General features: G+C 35.9%; 1 long non-coding RNA gene across 2 annotated transcripts; it reads right to left on the reverse strand.

The window, feature by feature from the left end:
* Positions 1-12,658: 12,658 nt before the first annotated feature.
* LOC127083354 (uncharacterized) lies at positions 12,659-14,598 on the reverse strand. 2 transcript variants are annotated; one of them, XR_007788398.1, is made up of 5 exons: positions 14,234-14,598; positions 13,849-14,162; positions 13,474-13,512; positions 13,129-13,206; positions 12,659-13,041 (listed from the first exon to the last, which is right to left on the reverse strand). It is a non-coding gene; the product is annotated as an uncharacterized LOC127083354 (long non-coding RNA). The 2 variants fall into 2 exon arrangements; XR_007788397.1 differs by having other exon boundaries at positions 13,849-14,598.
* Between the last annotated feature and the right edge of the window lie 5,007 nt (positions 14,599-19,605).

The raw sequence follows: 19,605 nt of genomic DNA on the forward strand, positions 1-19,605 counted from the left end.
AATGACTAAAAATTAAATTTCATAAAGTAAATGACTTGAAAGTAAATCAAAGTTAATAAGAGTTAGTCAAATGTTAGTCAAGGGTAATTATATGTTAGTGGTATTTTGCTTTTCAATTGATTAAGTCCTTCTTTGGAGAATACTCAACCATCTATTCACAAACATGGATCCTTGAACCAAGACATCTTCCAAAGGAAGGAAAAAAGGTCAAGTTTCCACACAATACCATGAAAGATGGGAGACTTACAGTCTCACTTACTAGAATGCTATGCCTTTAGGGTCAAATTTAGCTCTATGTTAAGCAATCATAATTGGACTTATATAGAAGTCACAACTATCTGAGGTCGGGCAATACAAATTTAGGTGCTAATGCATGTTAGAGATTTGGTATAATGAACCAAACTCCTAAAACATACCACACACTAAAAGAAAAGATCAAAGTGGATGAACCTATCTCATCCCTACTTGTAATGGTTCATCTAACACAAAGTTATTGATGAACCAATTAACCTTAGGATATTGAGATTTCATTGGTCATTGAAAGGGATGGGAAAGAATGGGAATGAAGATTAAGAGGGAGGGGAGATGAGAGAAACACAAATTGGTCATGGGAGGAATTTTATCAAACTAAAATCATTCATTCATTTTGGGAGATGAAATGTACATTTCATCAATCCCCTAAATCCAATGATTTTAATCCAACAAAAGTCAAATCAACCTTGACCAAGGCCCAAACAAATAGTCAAACATCACAAGACCATAAAAATGGCTCAACATAATTTTTACACAATTAATCAATTAAAAATACATTTAAATTCAATTTAATTTGGTCAAAAACTAAAATCTCATCAAAACACCAAATAAATGGCTAAGAGATTTATCCTAGGTCAAGCAAGGTCAAAGGACCTTAGACAAAAAAATTCATGATTTTTTAAAAGTCAGAAGTATTTTTAAACAATTAAAAATATGCACAAAATATTTAATTCATGAAAAATATCAAAGTTAATCCAAAAAATAATTTTAATTCAGAAAATGAAAGAGGAAAATATTTAATTTTTTTTAATGAAAGTCCCATATTTTTTGGATTAAAAATGAAATTATTATGAATTAAACAAAATAAAGCAATTAAATGAAAAATCAGAAAATACAAAAAAAAAACAAGGGCCATCAGATCTCCCTTATTAATTGAGGTGGCAGATCTGATGGCCAAGCGTGCGCTTCCATCATGTTCTGCAGCCAACGCGTGTACACGTATGGTAATCAGGAAGAATGACTCAGATTAAAACGTTGGACAAGGATCAGATGGCTCAGGTCAAGCCAACACATCACCGGAGCCCTAGCTCCAGTCATATTCTCCGGTGAGGGCCACCGGGCTGGTCCAACCAAAACGTCATGAAAAATGGAAAATGAATACACTAATTTGAAGAAAAAATGCTCAGGAGCACGAATCTGACCTCCATTTCTTCCAATTCCAAGTATATTAAAAGATACATGGATTTGAAAATTGAGGTTCATGATCTGAGTTGCTTTGATTTGACCTCAAAGCAACTCAATCTTGTTGCCTACATTGGTAGGACTTCAGCAAACCAGAAATCACAAAGAATGGTGAATAATTAAGAGAGAATCGAAGAGATGAAGTTTCTAAATTTTCACCTTCGAGTTGCTTCAAATTCACTTGATCTTGATCTGGATTTGTTTGATTCCTCCTCCTCTTGCTTGCGGTGATCAATTGAGATGAAAAGGGCAATGAATTCTTGGAGTTTGAATTTTAAAACAGAAGGTGAAATTCAAACTCGATTTCAATTGAAATCTTCAAGAATTCTATGGAATTGAGGGTTTGGATTCTTCTAGCAAAGCTTGGGCAAGGTGTTGATGAAGTTCTGAGCTCATCGCACTTGTATTTATAGCCAATCCATATGCTTTTCATACACTTCCAATTGAAAATCCAAAAATAGTAATTTCCTTCATGAGCTAGCATGGGCGTGTACAAAGCCCAAAGAATGATTGGAAAAGGTCCAAAATCATGCATAGGTCATGCTGAAAACAATGCATTAAGCCATTCAATGTTGAAATGAATTTGATCATGAGAATCTTCCAAATGGTACCATGCATTACACCCATGCACAAGTACTCCAATATTGATCCAAATAAGATTATTTTAGACTTTTTGGAAAGGTGAGATCAAGGGGAACAACTTCCATGTTTAACACTTTTTCATTTGAAGCTTGGATCATGGTGAATTTGAGGTGGAAGTTTGGAAAATCAAATATGTTTGAAAATTTTCTAAGTACTAAGTCAAATATTCACTTCTTCCACTTTGAATAACTTTTGCTATGGACTTCAAATGGAAAAAGTTCCTTCAAAAAAGTTGTACCGCTTTCAAAACTCTTAAATTTGGTCACAAATTTGACCTCATTTGGATTTGTCATGAAGGAGTTATGCATTTTAGAAGTTGAGGAAAATCACTTGTTCAATGGTAATGGCCCAAAATGACCTATAACGTTTCCTCTTGGCACATGCATTTTCAAGTTGAATTTGAACTTCCTACAAACATAAAAGTTAAAGTAGACATAATGAGTTTTATCATGGAATTTGAATTGATTTCATATCATAAAAATTGAGCAAGTTATGGTCTTGGTAAGTTGACCTCCTAACTAGGGTTCAGACAAAATGACCTATAATCTTTCATCATAAAAAATGATTTTCCAAGCAAAAATAGCTCTAGACTTAAACATGAAAGTTGTTTGGAATGTAAGTATGAGTAACGTTTCTTTATGAAGCATTTTCATATGACACAAATTGTAGGAGATAGGGTCTAGGGAACCCCGGTTTTGACTAGTTGACTTTCTCTAGTCAACCACCATGAACCATCTTGCTAGATTGACATTCTCTTAATTTTTGGGACTCATGGAGGATCGTATATGTATAAAATGATGTAATATGAAATATCCTTTAAAATATTTGATCAAATATTGAAGAAAATTGTTGAAGAAGTCACACAAGATACCTAGATGGATTAGAGTTTCCAAGGCAAACAAACTTCAAACTCTTGATGAATTCTTGATCAAAATGATATGTGAAGACCATGGGGATCCATATATGATGCCTAAATACAATATGAACCATCTCTTGACTATTCTCCTTGCATTGAGGGTTTTAAACCCTAGATATGAGCTTGATGAAGCATATGTGAGCACACACACTACCTACAAAAGCAACAAACTATACATTGACATATTTTTTTGGTATTTTGGTTAGTAAATAATGAAAAACAAAGTATGATACAATCAAATATGCTTGGTTATCTCTCCCAATGCAAACCCAATAAATGAGGGGTAAGGAGGATGCCAAGGTGTAATCCCAAAGCCAATGCGTATGATGAGATAGCATGAGGGATCTTAGGGTCAAAATTGGGGTCTTACATGAGGGTGTTTAACGTCGGGTTGAGCTTGAAAACTGAATCTTGGTTTTATATCAGGCTAACCAAGAACCAATGAGATTTTAGCATCGGGCTAATCTCAAATCTAAATTGAGACTTGATCACGCAATCCCCAAACCAAAGCTTTTCGTGGGTTTAACTTCAAACCCAAAAGAATAATCCCTAAATGGATTAATTATTCAACCAAGGTAAAAACAAAACTTCCTTGGTGAACTTACAAATCTACCTTTCCATAATTACAACTTCCTCACTCGCAAAATGACTTTCTCGAAAGCACTACGGCTAACCTTTAGTGAGAGAAAGTAAACAAATTTTTTTAGAGGTAGAGAGAGGTGAGGAATGAGAAATCACATTTATAGATATGAAAACATGTGGGAAGGAACCTCTATTTATAGGCTAGAGGTTGACACGAAAAAAAGAAATTTTGTGTGGCCAATAATGATAAGCCAATCATTTAGAATAATGCTCCAATCAATTGGTAGACATAAAATTAATTGATTAATAAGTTCAAAAAGGTAAGAATCGATGACATGAGTGCCAATCAATTGGCAAGAATAAAAAATTGCCCATAACTTTTCTAATAGTTCTTAAATCATATGATACGACTTCAAGGTGTTTTTAGAAGTATTTTCTTGAGAAATAAGTTTGAAAACTTATCAATGTGTGTGTGTGTGTTTCTCTGTGTGTGTGTGTATGTTTCTCTCTCTGTGTGTGTGTGTGTGTGTGTATGTGTGTGTGTGTGTGTGTGTGCGTGTGTGTATGTGTATATGTGTGTGTGTGTGAGTGATTAGCCATATACTTTACGTGAAAACCCTTATGCTTTTAAAATGTATATTCACTCAGATATATTGAGTCAAACTTTCATATACTTCACGACTTGTTAAACGCTTCATTTTTATAGACACATCGATTGAGATGAGGATTGATTTGTATTCCATTTAGGTGTAATCATCAATGAATCAAGTTTATCAATACGTATTAATTTGGTTGCATCTTTAACCACTTTTACGTTTGACTTTAGTTGTTGACATCCTGAACTAGTTGTCATCATTAAAAGCATGTTCATCTTTAAGAGAGCTTCTTTGATCAATGTCCTATAAAACAATGTTCCACTATTTGATAAAGAGTATCAAAAATAGAATTTAGCATGCAAAATGATTTGATCATACCTTCGATATTGGAGTTCAGATGCTTAACTTCTTCTTTAAGATTTGTGATTATTGTGATAAGATTTGCCTTGTTTTGAAGAAGAACATTTATCTTTTCCTTTTGTTTCTTACCAGTGACACATTACTCTTTCTAGTTGAGATATAGTAGTTTGTATGCTTCAGTAACATATTCATCTAAGAGATTTCCATCACTAGATTTGTTAGGTTGTTTGTTTTGTGATTGACAACATTTTGTTAAAACAAGTGAAATAGCAAGATGTTGGAGACATGCCTGTACGACATCGTGGGGTGCTATGGTTTTACATTCTTGGAAGATTTGTTTTTTAGTGTGAGATTAGTGAAGATTCTTTGATGATTTGATTCACGCATTCTGCGGTTCAAAGTGCTTATTTTAGAATCTCAAAGATCAGTTCCAATTGTGCCTTGTTTCCTAAGAAAGGATGTCAAAACATTTAAGGAGATATTAGATTTGATTCTACAGAAGATTGTGCAGCAGTCTGATTTAGATCTGCTGATTATTTAGCCCGAAGCCCATGCTATTCTAAGGCTATTTAAAGGACGATTCTAAACCTAAGAAAACAACTAAGTTGTGTTTGTGATAGTCTCTGTTAGGGCTTAGTTTGTTCGTTGTTATTTGTGAGTCATTCTAGTATCACTTAGATGCTTGAATTGGACTGAGTTTTTTGAGTTGTAATTGTGAATCACTCATGAGCTTTTAAGCAATTATGTTTCATTGGAAGTGTGTCTTCTATTTATTATTGGAAGTTGTTATCACTGTTGTGTGATTTAAGGGAAGTGAGAAGGGTCTCATATCTAGGAGAATCTTAAATAGAAATTCCAAGAGTAGTGATTAGGTGAGAATTTTGTAAAACCAGAGGTTGTTTAAAACTTCAAACTAATACTATGATGATGGATTTCCTTCCTGGATTGGATGCCCCAAGATGTAGGTGACGTTGCACCGAACTGGATTAACAATTGACCTGTGTTATTTACTTCCTACTATTTGCTTTAGCACTGTAATTGTTTGTGTTGTGACAATGTCCTGATCCTGGTGTCGTGACATCATATATGACATGAAGGTCATAACTATTGAAGAAGCACAAGACATCTGCAACATAAAAGTGGAGGAGCTTATTGGGTCATTTCAAACTTTTGAATTGGCTATCAGTGATAGATCTGAAAAGAAGAATAAAAGCATAACTTTTATTTCCAATATTGATGATGAAGAAGTTCAATGTGACATGGAGAATGATGAAGGGATTTCTAATGCTATTGTGCTTCTTGGGAGGTAATTCAATAAGCTGCTAAAAGGAATGGATAGGAAGCCAAGACCAAATTTCAAGAACATGTCATACGACATCAGTAAGAACAACGACTTTCAGAGAAAAGAAAGAACAAAGGAGAAGCAAAATCAAGGAAAAGGTATCCAATGTCATGAATGTGAGGGTTTTGGTCATATTAGACTAGAATGTCCCACGTACCTCAAGAAACAAAAGAATGGCTTGTCTGTTTCTTGGTCTAATGATGATTCTAAAGGTGAACCTGATGATGAAACTGCTAAGTATGTACAACTTTCACTGGTAGATATGAATCTGATGAAGATTCATGTGATGAGGATGTCTCTTATGAAGAATTGGATGTATCCTACAGAGAACTGTGTGCTAGAAGTGAAGAGGTTTGCAAGATAGGAGAAAAGCAGAAGAGAATCATAGCTCAACTATAGGATAAAAAAGAAAAACTTTTATCTACTGTCACTGATCTTAAAAATGAGGTAACCCTATTGAATTCTAAACTTGAAAACATGACCAAATCAATAAGAATGTTGAACAATGGGTCTGATATGTTAGGTGAAATTCTTCAAGTTGGAAAAGGGGATGGAAACTTAAAAGGTATAAGTTTTGATTACCAATCTCTAAGAGGAAAAAACTCCGTGACAAAATGTATTCCTCCAGAAAGAAAGTATGAGCCCATGATGTCCGACCAAATGTTACAACATCCTGCTAGAAATTAGGAAACTCAAACTAAAGTCAAATTTTTGCCTTGGAAATGTCATTACTGTGGTAAATATGGACATATAAAGCCTTTCTGTTACACACTATATGGTTATCCAAAACATCCAACATATCCTTAGGTTAATCCTGTGATGATTAAAACTAGAAAGGAGTGGAAACCTAAGGCTGTTTGTACTTGTCTTATAGCACATACTACTTTTAGAGCTTCATCTAAAGAATACTGGTACTTTGACAATGGATATTCTAGACACATGACATGGGTCAAGAAGTATTTAGTGTATATTAAGTCTTATTCCACCAGGCTTGTCACTTTTGGTGATGGAGGCAAAGGTGAAACTAAAGGGATATGAAAGTTAGTGTGTACTGGACTTCCTAGACTTCATGATGTTCTTCTTGTAAAAGGATTGACTACTAATCTGATCAACATTAGTCAGTTATGTGATCAAGGTCTAAAAGTCAATTTTACCAAGTCAGAATGTTTGGTTACCAATGAGAAGAATTAAGTTCTGATGAGGGCAGTTAGGTCTAAAGACAACTGCTACTTATGGGTACCACAAGAAACTACTTATTCTTCAACATGTTTAATGTCTAGGGAAGATGAATTCAAGTTGTGGCACCATAAGCTTGGACATCTGAATCTTAAAGGTATGAAGAAGATTATGTATGAATAAGCTATTAGAGGTCTACCAAAACTCAAAATTAAGGAAGGTAAAGTTTGTGGTGAGTGTCAAATTGGGAAGCAAACCAAGATGGCACACCCGAAGTTGCAACATCAGACTACTTCAAAAGTTTTAGAACTTCTTCATATGGACTTAATGGGTCCTATGCAAGTTGAAAGTCTTGGTGGAAAGAGGTATGTATATGTGGTTGTTGATGATTTTCCAAGGTTTACTTGGGTGAATTATATCAAATAAAAATCAGACACTTTTGAGGTATTCAAAGACCTTTGTCAACGTCTTCAAAGAGAGAAGGAAAATGTGATTGTCAGAATCAGAAGTGACCATGGCAAGGAGTTTGAAAATGAAAAATTTTCTGAATTTTATTCTTCTAAAGGTATTGGTCATGAATTCTTATCTCTTATCACTCCTTGGCAAAATGGAGTTGTAGAACACAAGAATAGAACTTTACAAGAATCAGCTAGAGTCATGCTACATGCTAAAAATATTCCTTATCATTTTTGGGTTGAAGACATGAACATTGTTTGCTATATTCACAATCATGATACTTTGAGAACTGGTACATCCTTAACTCTCAATGAACTATGGAAAGGAAGGAAACCTATTGTTACATATTTTCATGTTTTTGGGATTAAATGTTACATCCTTACTGATTTGGAACATAGGAGAAAGATGGATCCCAAAAGTGATGAAATATATTAATGTTGGAATCTATTAATGTTGTGGTTGATGATTCTATTATTGTAAAAGGGACTGATGTCGATGAAGATGTTAGAACATCACCTCTGCAGACTGATGCTTCAGAAAATATGGAAGACATTGAGTCCAACATTGAGCCAGCAAAGACTGAATCAGATAACCCTTAAGCCAACAAAGGTCCCTCTATCAGAATTCAAAAAGATCATCCAAAGGAACTTATTATTGGAAATCTTAATGAAGGTATCACCATTAGATCCAAAGATGTGATATCCAATGCTTGCTTTGTCTCAAAGTTTGAACCTAAATATGTGAATGAGGCATTGATTGATGAATTCTAGATCAATGCTATGCAAGAAGGACTAGGGAAGTTCATAAGGAATGAAGTGTGGGACCTAGTTCCTAGGCTTGAAGGGATGAATGTTATTGACACAAAATAGATCTATAAGAAAAAATATGATGAAAATGGAATTGTGACTAGAAACAAGGTTATGCTTATTGCTCAAGGATACTCTCAAATTGAAGAGGTTGATTTTGATGAGACTTTTGCACCTGTTGCTCGTCTTGAATCCATAAGATTGCTCTTAGGAGTGGCATGTATGCTAAAATTTAAGCTATTTCATATGGATGTGAAAAGTGCCTTCTTGAGTGGGTAATTGGATGAAGAAGTGTATGTTGAACAACCCAAAGGGTTCATAGATCTTAATTTTCCAGATCATTTTTAGAAACTAAGGAAAGTTATATATGGATTGAACCAAGCACCTAGAGCTTGGCATGAAAGGTTAACTAAGTTTCTTGTCAAAAATGGCTACAGGAAAGAGGGAACAGACAGGACCTTGTTTGCTAAAGAAGAGCATGGTAAACTCATGATAGCTCAAATAGATGTTGATGACATTGCGTTTAGAGGGACGTCGAATCAGATGGTCTAACATTTTGTCAAGCAGATGCAATTTGAATTTGAGATGAGTCTTGTTGGTGAATTAACCTATTTTCTTGGTCTTCAAGTTAAACAAATGGATGATACTATCTTCATTTCTCAAAGCAAGTATGCTAAGAATATAGTGAAGAAGTTTGGCTTAGAAAGTGCCACTCACAAAAGGACACCTACAACAACTCACTTGAAATTAACTAAGGATGAAAAAGGTGTTGATGTGGATAAAAGTTTGTACATGAGTATTATTGGTAGTCTTTTGTATCTTACAACTAGTATACCAGACATCACTTTTTTTGTAGGAGTATATGCTAGATATCGGGCTGAGCCTAAAATCAGTCACATTACTCAAGTGAGGAGGATCTTGAAATACATTAATGGTACTAGTGAGTATGGCATGTTGTATTCTCATAGTTTTAATTCCATGCTTGTAGGGTATTGTGATGCAGGTTGGTCAGGTAATGTTGATAATAGAAAAAGTACTTATGGATGATGTTTCTTCTTGGGAAACAATCTTATCTTGTGGTTTAGCAAGAAGCAAAACTGTGTGTCATTGTCTACTGCTGAGGCTGAGTATATTGCAACAGGAAGCAGTTGCTCTCAATTGATTTGGATGAAAAAAATGCTAAAGGAATATAATGTCAAGCAGGATGTCATGACATTATATTGTGAAAATCTGAGTGCAATCAATATATCCAAGAATCCCATTCAAATAGCAGGATAAAGCATATTAATATTCATCATCATTTTATTAAGGATCTTGTTGATGACAATTTTTTTACTCTTGAGCATGTGGCCATTGAGAAGTAGTTGACATATATATTTACTAAAGCTTTGGATACAAACCAGTTTGAGAAGTTATGAGGCGAATTTGCATGTTTGAAAAGCTATATCAATTACTGATATGGAGGCGTGCAAATAATATTTTCTCTTCCCTCCATTTAGTGGTGCATGAAACTCCAGGGAAATCATTACAAACTTTCCTTATTTTTATTCTAACACACCATCATCTCTCTCTTACCTACTACATCGATTCCATTCTCCCTACCTTCAGTAAACTGTTCATCATTGTTCTCGTTTATTTTCATCTCTCTATAGTCAATCTCAACTTAAAATTTGTCATTAAGATGTCTAAACCTTATGGATCAACACCAAGAAAAGGCACCAAAGATCAATCGGCCCCTAGGATTACATGTGCTAATGTGGATCATTCAGATGTTGTAACTGATGTCATTCCTCTCTCCATTTTTCCAAGACATGTTCCTACTAAAAGGAGGGCTAGAACACCTACTGTGAAAAAGGCTAAGCCTTCAACTGTAAGTAAATCTTCTAACCCCTCTAGGTCGGTTTAAGTTCCTTCTAGTGAGATTAGGAACATTGAGCCCTCGGTTGTTGTCAAGAAACCTCACTCTATGACTATCTTATATCTTTATCCTATTAAAACAACCGATGTCAAACCTAATGTTGTTGCATCTACTAAAGTTTGTGTTATTCTAAAAGTAGTGGTTAGTGTTGAATCATCTGAAAAATATGACTCTGGTACTGTAAGTCTAGATAACCCTAGATCTAATAAGACCCTGGGTCAATCTAGTATGAATGTTGTTGATAGAGACACTGTTAATAAGAGTATTTATGTCTTAATCTCCAAAATATTGAATGCTAAACCTAAGTCTGATGTTGTGTCGGATGTCACTATATCCTTTGCACAAACTGATCATCCTATTGAAACCTCACTTGAAAAATCTGATGGAAAGTATGATAGTGAGTCTGTTCCAATTAAGTCCCCTGAAAAATCTGAAGAGAAAGATAATTTTGATAGTATATCTATTGATATGCTTGATAAAGAAGAAAATTTGGGTGTGAAGAAGAATCAATCTATATACATTGTAAATGTAGATTATTTGGACTCTGATGGTGAGCCCATTGGTAAAGATTGGCTCTAGGGATAACTAAGAGGTTAAAGAGTAGAAAATGGAAAGTTGTTGAGTCTACAAGAAAGCCTTCTAAGGCTACCAAGAAAAGTACATGTGTTGGTCCTGCTAAAGGGTGAAGCAAGGTTGTAACTCATGCCGCCAAGAAAAGATCTCTGAAGAGGAAGGAAGTCCCCTCTAGTTCTAGTGACTATGAGTATGATATCAAACATAATGTTTAAGACACCATGCCTCTAAAGAAAGCTGTTGCGAAAAAGTCCCTGCTAACGTGCTTGAATTTCCCATTGACAACATCTAGTTTCACTCTGTTGAGAATGTTGAAAAATGGAAGTTTGTCTATCAAAGGAAGTTGACTTTGGAAAGAGAATTTGGGAAGGATGCCCTTGAATGTAAGGAGGTAGTAAGTCTTATTGAGAATGCTGGGTTGATGAAAAGTGTGGTTGGTTTTGACAAGTGTTATGAGATACTTGTAAAAGATTTCATCATGAATATTTCTAAGGTTTGTGATAACAAGAGGAGTAATGAGTTCAGAAAGGTGTATGTGAGAGGAAAATGGGTGGAATTTTCTCCATAAGTCATTAACAGTGTTATGCCCCAAAATTTTCCCTCCCTTTTTACTTTTCATCCGACTTATAACCCGAGACTCATTCATGACTCATTCATGTGCATCATTCACGCATAATCAATACATGTTGACAAACATCATAAATTCACGGTCCATAGCTAATAAAAATCTAGGTTGGCCTGAAGACTGTGGTATGGTTCACCATGTGGAGAAACCCTAATTTTTGGATTCCTTGAGACCCTGATTCTTGCAAATTACACCATAGTATTCATCTGGCCATCGGGACACTGATTCTTGATCCTGATTTTAACTTCCTGTCACTGACTTGAATTCCAAACCCTAGTTGTGGTTCAGGACATTGATGCAGCGCTTGTGTTGATTACTTCTCGGTTCGAGGTCTTTAATTGAATACGTGGACTTGAGTTTTGGATACTAAACCCTAGTACATGGCTTGTTTTGATTGGTTCCAAGCATGCTTGCATTCACATTCCATTGCACACCGTCATTGGTCTCACTTGACCTAAGTCGCCTCATCCATTGATTCCACTGACCTTCATTACTTCGGTTTCCACTTATTCATCACATCGGTCCAAATTGGTTCAGGGTTCCACTTTCAACACGCATTTTAGTCAGAGAAGCCCATTTCATCAGCTTTTTGCGCCTGTTGCCTTTTTGGTCAATTGTTGACTTTTTGGTCACCCAGTTGACCAAAGTCGACTTACCACACGTTCCTCCAATTACTATGACTTTGTCGTTGTTGTCCGTCAACCATCTAAGTCAATTTCATTTAATCCATGATCTATTTTGAACAAAATCACCTTCATTTTTGTTGTTTATAATCATTCAAACTGTTCTTAAACCATACCCCTTTTTAACCATTGCAATACAGGATTGTTTTCACATTTCTATCATGGCCTAAAATGAATTCAACGATCTTACATTCATCTTCGATCTAATAAACCAACATTGTAATATTCAATTACAAGTCACATTGCATTACAAGGACAAATCTCATACAAAAATGGCATAAAAAAAACAAGTGGAGAACATAGAGTTTTGAGTCACCTCAGAACCTATCATCACAATTTTGTTATACTTACATTTACAAGCATCTTGCACCATACACGGGCATTAGTTCCACAAGAATTTCACATCATAAACAACATACATTATCATTCAATATTCAAACCGATTTCCATAGCATTACCAACCAACTTCCGTGCCAAATATCCACTTCATTACCATTACACCATGCTACATTTTAAATTACATAACCATTAATAGAATTGCAATACAACCATTTTTTTTTACAAATTTCCAAAATCGACAAAGCCATTATGCCAAACTCAAATCCTTGGCATTCAATTTTCATTAACTACATACACACTTCACTTCTATTCAACCAAAGTTACAGCATACGAAGTACGTACATCAAATACGATTCAAATTACAATGATCTAATGCTAGCTACAAGCAATAAACATAACCAAATCAACTCCAACAATCCACTCCAATCAGCCCATAAGCCATTGATATTCATTTACACCAAGTACGAAACGGCTGCCCACTCTCACACTGCCATGAAAAATTGCAGTTCAGCCTTGTCCAAGCATTATCCAGTCTGCAAAATCGGTCATCAAAAAACCGTTTACATTATTCATTAACCAAGCATTCATGAAAAACAATCATTCAAAAAAACTAACTTTACCACTTCAGCCCTGCATAACGCTTGCATAGGCCTCCACCATCCATCTACTTGACGTGTCATAGTTGACTCACTTCGGGCCTGCCAATAAGCATCAAATATTCAACCATACAAATCATTTGTTCCCTTTATCATAATAATTAAATTCATCATTTTTAGCATCAAGAATATTTTAAACCATCAATTAAAACATCGCCTCTCAATTCTAACTATAACTAATAACAGTTTTTCGGTAACTATAAGTATAACATACAAGCCTCACAGTCATTCCAATGAAAATCTATGACAGAAACTAGATCAAATGCATTCAGTGGGTTTTTTACAAAACACATCAGCAATGCAACTTACCTTCTTTGCAAGGTTATAACGCAAGACATAACGACAAACCTGCAAAACCATAAGCAAAAAAGTTACAAAACTCTTTAACTCAAAACCGACACAAAAACTTCTAACAGTCCCATTTCACTTATAAAGTTCACTCTAACTCGGTTCCATAACAATAAACAACCTCACTTTAACTAATTTTCAATTCATATCTTAACTAAAAAAATCTGCTCATTTCAAAAGCTGGACTTCAACTTAACTAACTTCAAAACAGAATCCTAACCAACTCCAAAACCTAACAGAATTTGTAACTGATTCTAACAGAATCACTGACAAGATCTAACTGAAATTCGCTACAGAAGGGGTAGAAGAAGAGATTTGGGGAATCTATAAATATACCTTTGTGATTCTTTTTTGGGGGCTAGCTTTTTCTTCCATCTTCGCCATCACCTTCAATCTCGTTCACCATCCAATCACTGCCACAACCTCCTCCATTCTTCACCTCACCCCAACCGCTCGTGGCAATCTTCTTCACTCCGCACAACCTCCATAACCGAGTTTCTCCTCGCTTCAACCTTCTCCATCACCTTCCACTAAACCGCTTTGGAACTTTCTAACAGTATAACTTCATCTCGGACTTCCCTCGAACCTGCGTAACTCCACCGCCGGCAGAACGTTCGAAGGTTTTGCCCTTGCCGGATCCAAAATCCAACCTGACATTTCCAAAAGTTCAGAAGCAGCATAAGGGGAGAACGACGACATCCAACGCAAGCGGAAATAGAACCTGTGATCATCACATCGAAGAGTCTGCTTCGGTGAGTCTTGCTTCCAATCACCATTTGCATCCACATTTCTTCCTCCTCGGTCCCGTGCGCAAACAAACCGTAGATGAGTTGGCCTCGATTACAACTTGACGACGAGGCTGAATGCAATTTCGTTCTTCGTTGTTGACCTTCATGAGAGGTTGAAGTGAGCTTTCGTATTTGTCTTGGTGATTATGCGTTGACAGTGCGAAATCGAGTGAGGAGAGTGCTGAGTCGTGCGTGCGTGATCCCATGAATGATCCTTGTTCGAACGTAAGCTTACACAAAAATGGAGTTCTTGGCCGCATTCTTGTTAGGTCCTCACGCTCCTTATGCATGTTTTGGCTTCTCGTGACCCCGTGAAAATTTTAACTTGGACCCCTACGGTTAGTCTCATACCCCTACAAAATTTTAAAAATTTTCATTCTATCCTTAATTGGTTTTAACCAATTTACCATTTCATTTTTACCATTCAGTTGAAAATTTCAGAAATTACACGTTTCACACCCTTCGTACCGGAACTCCTGCAAAAAGACTTCTGGTATGTATTTTTCTCAAACCGGAAGACTTCAAGAATGACTTCCGGAACACACAAAACAATGAACCGGAAGACTTCATGAAAGAGTTCCGGTTCAATCAGAAAAAAATTACAAACCGGAACACTTCTTGAAAGAGTTTCGGTAAACAAATTTACACATACCGGAACTCTTTGGAGAAGAGTTCCGGTTTGTATAATATGTGTTCCGGAACTCTTTCAAGAAGTGTTTCGGTTTGCTTTTTTTTTTTTTTTTAATTTTTTAAAAATTTTTTTAATCTGTTTTTTATTTTGCAGGAATGAAAAATCTTCCTCAAATATGTGTAGATACTACTGATGCGTTTATAACGACGGAAAGATTTGGTACACGAGAAGAGGTTATCAGATGGATTAAAGAGGTTGTAATCGATAATAAAGTAACTATTATTATCAGTCGTTCAGATACTGAAACGGGAAAGAGAGGGAGAAGTAACAAAATAATATTTGGTTGTGATAAAGGTGGGAAACACAAGATTACTAATAGTGGTACCCAAAGTGCGTCCAAGAAATGTGGATGCCCATTTAAAATCAGGTCGACTCCGGCGAAAGATGGATCTGGTTGGAAGATTGATGTAAAATGTGGGTTACATAATCATGGTTTACCTGATAGATTAGAAGGTCATTCGTTTATTGGTAGGTTGACCACAGATGAGAAGCAACATGTCGCTGATTTGGCAAAGAGACATGTACCACCTAGACACATATTGTTTTCCTTGCAAGACCGATATCCTGAGAATGTCACTCGGATTACGCAAGTATACAAGCATAAGAGTGTGATACAAAAAGAGATAAGAGGTCCTAGGAGTGAGATACAACATCTGTTTAAGCATATTGAGGATGGAGGCTATGTCTATTGGAGTAGAAAAAAGGATGACTCGGAAGTGGTGAGAGAGATATTTTGGGCACATCCTGATTCAGTTAAGTTGTTGAATATATTATGGATAGCACCTACAAGACAAACAAATATAGACAACCTTTGTTTGAAATTGTTGGCATGACATCGACCGAGTTGACTTTTGCTGTTGCATTTGCGTATATGGAGTCTGAGCAAACAGAGAATTTTTGCTAGGTATTGGAGAAATTAAAAGAGTTGTTTGTGAAGAAAGACATGTGTCCACAAGTGATTTTGACAGATAGATATCTTGCTTTGATGAAAGCAATTGAAATTGTGTTTCCCAGGTCGATTAATTTGCTATGTAGATTTCACATTAACAAAAACGTTGGTGCAAAATGCAAACAACATGTGGCGAATGACCTGCAAAAGACGATAGACACATTATGGATGGAAGTTGTCTGGGCTAGTGATGAGGTTGAGTATGGTCAACGGTTGCATCAACTTGAGCAAGCATGTGTTGAGAGTTGATTATGTTGGAACTAACAGGAAAATATGTGGTTGTACTCTTAGAACATCTTATGGGTTACCTTGTGCTTGTGATTTAGGAAGATACACACTAGGTGGTATACCGATACCCATTGATGTTGTTCATGTTCATTGGAGGAAACTAACTATGGAAGTTGAGTTAGAGGTAGGTGAAGATGATGGATCAGAGGTGGATATGACTTCTGCAATGGATGAATTGTGGAGACGATTTAGGTCATTAGATGTTATTGGGAAAAGGGCATTAAAGAGTAGGGTATGTGAACTAGCATACCCAACAATGACTCCATTATGTCCACCACCTGAGAAACTAAAAACCAAAGGAGGAGTGAAGAAGAAAGGGAAAAACCAACAAAATATGATGTTTATAGGGATCCTTCGTATCATGAGTATGTTGATAAGGCATCTCAATCTTCACAAAGGCAATCCCAACCATCACAGACTTCGAAGAAGATAAAATTATCAAAGAAGCAACCACAATTCATTCTTCAATTTCCTAATCATATTAGGTCATACATTTAAGATGTAGTTAATGTTGAATCAGATGGTAATTGTGGATTTAGAGTCATTGCATCATTGCATGGATATGGTGAGGATGGTTGGCCAATGGTTCGCAGAGAGTTGGGGTTGGAAATAATAGACAAGGATAGGTCAACTTTGTATGACAAGTTATTTTCTAATCGGTTGTCAGAAGTGAGAGAATCTTTGATGATAGAATCCTTTGGTTCACAGCCACCTGAAAAATGGTTGAGTCTACCAGATATGGGTTACTTGATAGCGAATCACTATAATGTTGTACTTGTCTGTTTAGGCAATCCGTGCATGACTTTCTTTCCGATGACAAGTTCACATTCACCAAATGTCTCTATTTATTGCATTGGTTTTGTTAAGCACAATCATTGGGTTCAGGTACGTATTTATATGCCTAAATATTTTAATTATTTCACTACATTATTTCAGTTAATATTTTATGTTATATGACTTAATATTTTAATTATTTTACTTTATCAGGTTAACATGAAAGAGGGGTTTCCATTGCTACCGGTCACATTAGATTGGAAGAAATTTCGTTCTCATACATCAACTACTTGGATGTTAGGATTTGCAGGACGTATGCAACATTGGCAATTACTTACACCTGTATTAGCATGAATATGTACTCAAAACATAAATATGTAATCAAAACATGAATTTTATATCATGTCTATTATATTCAGTTCTAAAACTTAATACATAAATCAATGTGAACGAGAAATATGCAAAGCTTCAAATAAATCAGCAAACTGTGGATCTTCCTCTTCGACATTAACCTGTCTCAGATAGCGATGAATCAATGTAGATACACGAGCCCAATCAGGATCAGATGGTCCGACGTCATATACAGGAACTGGTACCTCTATAGGATCGTCCAAAATAGGTCGTGAATCATCAACCTTCAGGACTCCTTGCCTATACGACCATCTCATCGCTCGGGGAGGACCACAGTTATCAGCAGGTTTTCAATTCTCCCCTCTTTTTCCAACAGTTGGAAAGTATTCGTGAATCCAGCACTATTACAAAATACAAACATAATAAATAAAATAAATTAAGTTAACATATTTTATAAAATGAATCCAACACTTAATAAACAAAATTAAATTATATACCTGTAGGAGAGTAGGATATCCACCGAGTTGTTTGCAACTGTACATGGATGCATCTCCAAGATATCTGTATAGGGTAACTAGTGCAGCTGCTCCTCAACTATATCTTGAACATCTATCCAAATCCGTAAATAGGAGGAGGTATCGTGCCTCTACAAGTGTAAAGGTCTTATAGGCAAATATGGCGGAACCCACCAACATCAATAGATATGCTCTGGTCGCATATGCCCAGCTGGAAGCAGCTCTATGTTGTACGAATAAATCGTATAACCACTCCAACTTGTAATACGACCCCCTGCAGCTACGAACATGTGACTGTGCCTGACCCTGTGACACTCCTAGGTAGTCAACAGCAAGTTCTACAGCTACCTCTTCTGTCACATCCTGAGGACTCTAGAAGATACCCCTGATGGGCAAGTAAAGCAGACATGAGACATCATCTAAAGTAATGCTCATTTCACCAAACGACATGTGAAATGAAGATGTCTCTAGATGCCATCTTTTCACAAATGCAGAGACAAGATTTGTGTCTATCTTGTTCAGACTGGTTCTCTGCAGTGAAGATAAACCAGATCTAGATACCCAACTCTCCATTTGTGGTGGAAGAGCCAATGGAATCCTAGAAGTCAACTTCAGTCCATGTCCAGCAACCTTCAACTCTTTCTTTGGACCTCTTTCCTAAAAACAATTAAAACACATATTAGAAAACAAAATATAAAATATTCAACTATTATTCATTTTCAAATATATCCCGTTTACTTACCTCACCGAACCATAAATGTCGAGCAACATGATGCTCGTACTTCACCAAAAGAGACGTATCGTACGGCCCTCCTGGATATCCAGTCGGCTCAGCTGCAGATGAAGATGCACCCCGGTCTAACGTGCAGACTGGAATCCTACCATCTGCACCTCGTCTTCGAACCACTGCAAAAAAAAAGTTTAAAAAAATAATTATAATTTTTTTAAAAAAATATAAAAAATTACGTACCGGAACACTTCAAAGAAGAGTTCTGGTGAGTAAAAAAAATGACTTCCGGAACACTTTCTTAAAGAGTTCCGGTTTAGATCATCCAAATCGGAAGTCTTTAAGAAAGACTTCCGGTATACAACATACCAAACCAGAAGACTTTCTAAAAGACTTCCGGTTCAGTGCCCCCTAAAGGCAACAAACCGGAACTCTTTAGACATGTGTTCCGGTATACATTTCATGAACCGGAAGACTTACTTTGAGTGTTCCGGTTTACAAAGCCAAAAATTGAAAAAATTTGTTTTCCGGAACTCTTGAGACGAAAATGGTAAAAAAATTTAGAAATGGAAAATATACCCTATTTATATGAAGGTATTTTGGTCAAAAAAATTTAAATGTAGGGGTATGGGTACAATTGTAGGGGTACGGGATAAAGTTTTCTGATCCCGTTTGGGATTTTTTTAAGACTTAGGCATGTGGCCCAAACATGTTGTTTTTCACACATGATCTGTTTTCCCCCATGATAGGCTTCGTTTGGGCCCTGCAGTGGCCATATCACCAACTGCACTTTTTCCTTCAAATAGCTCAGGTTCTAGTTTCTTTGCATATTTAGTGTTAACTAAGGATTATGTTAGTTTAGTTAAATTTTAATCTTGATTACCTAATTAGGAGGATAGAGTTTTTAGAATTTTAGTTTAATTAGTGTTAGTTTAATTAGATTAATCGGAAGAATTTAGAATTGATTAGTCCAAAAGGCTTTTAGAAATATTGATCCCTTAGTATGATTA

Source organism: Lathyrus oleraceus, chromosome 5 (assembly GCF_024323335.1).
Source record: "Lathyrus oleraceus cultivar Zhongwan6 chromosome 5, CAAS_Psat_ZW6_1.0, whole genome shotgun sequence".
Classification (NCBI taxonomy): Eukaryota; Viridiplantae; Streptophyta; class Magnoliopsida; order Fabales; family Fabaceae; genus Lathyrus; species Lathyrus oleraceus.